At 47.2% G+C, this 4,542-nt stretch overlaps 1 long non-coding RNA gene across 1 annotated transcript; it reads left to right on the top strand.

The window, feature by feature from the left end:
- The first annotated feature begins 262 nt into the window (after positions 1-262).
- Positions 263-2,415, top strand: LOC308463688. The gene is made up of 4 exons (XR_013979690.1): positions 263-301; positions 483-550; positions 1,263-1,301; positions 2,231-2,415. It is a non-coding gene; the product is annotated as an uncharacterized lncRNA (long non-coding RNA).
- Positions 2,416-4,542: the final 2,127 nt, after the last annotated feature.

Raw genomic sequence — 4,542 nt, 5'->3', positions numbered from 1 at the left:
TTGCCACTCAGTAATTAAGATATTCCCTCTAAGGTCCGACAGGTCCTCTGGTAACTGAATCATATGAGTTACCTTTGATGTCAAACTTTCGACAGTTGTCACACTAAGCCTTAGTCAATGCATGCAGCCCAGCCTCCTACAGTTGCCCCCTTCCTTACACACGCGCGCGCGCGCTCGGGGACGCACACTTTATTTCTTTTACCGAGTAGGTGAGGGTGGGGGGGGATCTCTTTGAAGGAAGTTAATAACTGCAGTCGCCCGCCACAAGGGCCGGCGCTTCAACAGCCCAGCACCACCCGAGGTGAGAAGGTTAGAATTTAGAAATTAATTTAACGACACCCCCCATTAATCCTCGGCTTGCCCCCTACTGAAATGAAGCTGCACTCTCTGTCTTCTGGCTGCATTTGCTTCCGTGTTGCTCCCCGCCCTCGTTCCTCTTTGCTCTCTCTCTCACTCTCTCTTTTACCTCCGCCGCTGTGTAGATTGCATTATCCTAGAGACAGAGACCTGCCACCCCGTGCTGCTGTTATTCCTCCGTCTTGAATTGAAGGTGAGAGGTTGGCTTGGTTTTTTCCCCTCCACCACCCCTCCAGTTCCTTGGATCATCCTGGGGCTCTTTTTAAATAAGTGGGAAGGGGGATTTCCCTAGATCAGGCAATCCCAAACTTGGCCTTACAGCTGCTTTGGGACTACAACTCCCATCATCCCTAGCTAATAGGAGCAGCGGTCAGGGATGATGGGAATTGTAGTCAAAAAACAGCTGGAGGGCCGAGTTTGGGGGGTGCCTGCCCTAGATTCTCCTATACAAGGTGGGAACTCACTCCCCTTGAGAAGAGAAGCAGGGTGGAAGGCTCAGGTGAACATTCAGCCCCCAGGCTTCTCATGGGCCTGCTCATCATTTGAAAGTATGTCACAAATTCCCTTAGCCACTTTAACTCCTTAGATTTCATTCTGAGCTGCCTGAATTTGGCTTTGGTAATGACAAGAGTGTTGGTTTGGCTCGCCCATAGTGGGGGGAAACAGAGTCTACCTGTAGAGGCCTGTTCATCCAGCAGCTCCTAGCACCCTGGCAGCCTCACTCCAGGCATGTTTACTCAGAAATAAGTCCCACTGCACTGGGCCGGGCTTACTGGTAGTTAACTGTGAATGTGATTGCAAACCAGATTGTTGAGAAAATGCTTTGCGATGTGCATTGCCTTTGTCCTCACAACAGCCCTGCGAGGACAGTCACAGCCTCTTCCTTTTTCTTTCTTTTTCACAAGGGAAGAACTGAAGCCAAGAAATTAAATGACTTCCCCAAGGCAAGAAAAGGAGTAATACAATCATAGAATTGTAGCATTGGAAGGGACCCTGAGGATCATCTAGTCCAACCCTCTGCAATGCAAGAATATGCAGCTGTCCCATACAGGGATCAAACCTTGGCATAATGAGCACCACGCTCTAACCAACTGTCTGCGTCAAAGTTGGAACCTTAACAGACGCAGGGGTCCAACTATACAACAAAATAGCACTGAGAGCATTAGGCTTCTTACAGTAGCAGCAATAGTAGGCTTAGATTATTTTGTAGAATCATAGAATTGCAGAGCTGGAAGGGATTCTGAGGATCATCTAGTCCAACCCCCTGCAAATGCAGGAATATGCAAGTGTGCCATATGGGGATCAAATCTGCAACTTTGGTGTTACCGGCACCATGCTCTAACCAACTGAGCTCTTCAAGTACATGTGCCTGGGTTTATTACATTTATATACAGTGGAACCTCGGGTTACGTACCGTCCTCCTTTGGGTAACGAGCTCCACTAACCCGGAAGTAGATGCCCCTTGTTGCGAACTTTGGCCCAGAATGTGAGTGGAAGTCGCGCGCTGGTGGCGTGGCAGCAGCGGGAGGCCCCATTAGCAAAAGCACGCCTCATGTTAAGAACGGTTTTGGCTTAAGAACTGACCTCCGGAACGAATTAAGTTTGTAATTGGAGGTACCACTGTACCACCTTTTCTCCAAAGGAGCTCCCATGGTTCACCCTTACAACAACCCAATGAGGTGGGCTAGGCTGAAGGATGGTGTCTAGCCCAAGGTGAGCTTCACTGACTGAGTGGGGATTTGAACCTTAGTCTCCCAGGTCATAGTCCAACACTCTAACCATCACACCACACCGGCTCTCAAAACTGAAATTCAAAGGAGGGGAAGGAAAGATAATTCTTCCTTTTTTCATTTTTTTAAAAACCCCAATATAGGTTAGAGACTGAGGGTGCCAGCTATAAGCCTCCCTGTTCTTCTGAAGATGGTCTACATTCAATTGGCCCATTGATGCAGCTACAGAATCATCACCACCATCAGTCAATTTGTATGCCACTTTTCCACAGTGGTGCTCAAAGTGGCTCACAAAGCAGCAAATGAACAATATTAAGAACAACCAGAAATAAGAATGTCAATAAATACAAAAAATAAATCCACACGATAACAATGCAAAGAAGTTAATCTACTAAGAAGTTAACAGGGTGGAAGAAGTAGCAGCCAGTGTAAGATGTGCACACTGGAAGCTGCCTTGCCCTGAATCAGATCATGGGTCCATCTAGCTGACACGTTTTGAAGGGGAATAAAGACCAGCTAAAAGGTTTGCGTGGAAAGCAGGGGGTAACAGGTGAAAGGTGTTTGCACCACCACCAGGTGGCACTTTAATTGTTCTAGGAATAGCTAGGAAATAGGCTTTCTAGCTCAGTGGCAGAACATCGGCCTTGAGTGCAGAAGGTCCCATGTTCAATCCCCAGCGTCTCCAAGTCAGGCTGAGAAAGAAGCTGCCAGCCAGTGTAGACCAGGTATAGCTAGGGGGGTACTCTCCAGATGTTGTTGGACTCCTCTACCCATCACCCCTGACAAGCTGGCTGGAGGACACCACATCTGGAGGACACAATGCTGGTTACTCCAGATATAGACCAGAGTTCTTGAGTCCTCAGATGTGGCTGAACTATAGTTCTCATCAGTCCCAGGCAGCTTAGGCAATGGTCAGGGACAGGGATGGTGGAAGGTGGAGTTCAACAACATCTGGGGACCAGGTTTTTCTTAACAGAGGGGCGTGGGGAGCGAAATGATGCAATAGAGTACAGTGGTACCTCCAGTTGTGAACAGGATCCATTCCATAGGTCTGGCTGCATCCCAAGGAATTCGCAACCGGAGGACCGCTTCTGCGCATGTGCACAGTGTGGTTTAGTGCTTCTGCGCATGCACGCATGGTGAAACCCAGAAAAATACTTCCAGGTTTGCCTTGTTCACTTCCCAAAGTTTACATATCCAGAGGGATACGTAAGCGGAGGTACGACTGTAATACTAAACCTGCTGGCCTTATCACCCACCCTCATTAGATGATAACGTGAATTACTTCACAATGCACTAATGTAGGGATGTGTATTGAAACTAGGAGGGGCTATGTTTCTTAGATATAAACCTACTTTATGTTTGTGAGTTCAGCAGAGTACATCCCTTTGTCAGCAAAAATGAGGAAGCTGTTGATAAGCTAGCTTTAGCCATTTAATTTAAGTAATCCAGGATGCTTTATGGCAGGCTGGATTTCCTGGTATTTCCCCTGTTTTCTCCCCTTCAGACAATAAACACGCAAAACAGTCTTCTTGTAAGTAAAGATAGATTTACTCACTCAGTTTCATAGTAGCAGTCTTGAGACAGGCTTAAAATGTAGTTACAGACATATATTACAGTTTAGATTAGAATTGGAGTCTGAGCCGTTACTCTACATATGTCCTATATCCCTAGTTATTGATGAAACATGGAAGAGATGACATCAGATAGAAGGGATCAGCAAGAGAGCAGGCCAGACCTGACCATCTTATATAGGGTTGCGCACCTTTACCTGGCTGGACACAGTGGGAGTGGCTCTCACAAGGAGGATTTCCTGTAGACCTGTGAGTTCCAACTTCCTCTGTGTGAGTGCCTTTCTAGCAATCAGAAGTAGTTGATTTTGACTGCCTTATTTTAGATATCCCACAGCTAAATCAGTCCGGCTGCCTTTAGAGGTCCTCCTGCTCCTCCTGCTGAACAAGCAGCCCCGGACTTCTGCCCTCGAAGCCCCTCTCTGTCTGCACCACTACAGGGAAGACAAGATTTTTCTTCCCACTTATAACAACCAGGGCCCCAACTGATTGTGTGAATCCAAACGACAGCTTTGTCCTGGCGTCATTGGCAAAAGGAGAGCCGGGATCACTTCTAAGTAACAGCTGACCTCATCGAAACAGATCCTGATCCTGTGGTCCATTGAGAACCAAAGGGGGGAGTGGTCTATATTGTATACCAAGTCTTGGAAGTTCCCAGAACTTAAGTTTGGAGACCATCTGAGTTTGATATGCAGCCAAAGCGAGATGGGTAGGTAGAAACTATAACAGTCTCAGAGTTTGGGATTGGGATAAGAGGACAAATAGATATAGATGCGTATTCTGGGGTGGGGCGTGTTGATTCTTCGCCACCTCCCACCCGACTTGCAGAAAAAATGTAGGGAATAATATCATGTTAAGGAAGGGAAAAAACCTTTCATCCTTCC

This window comes from Podarcis pityusensis, assembly GCF_964106645.2.
Source record: "Podarcis pityusensis genome assembly, chromosome: 14".
NCBI lineage: Eukaryota > Metazoa > Chordata > Lepidosauria > Squamata > Lacertidae > Podarcis > Podarcis pityusensis.
The sequence above is the reverse complement of the archived record's forward strand: the minus strand, read 5'-3'. Positions and strand labels throughout refer to the sequence as shown.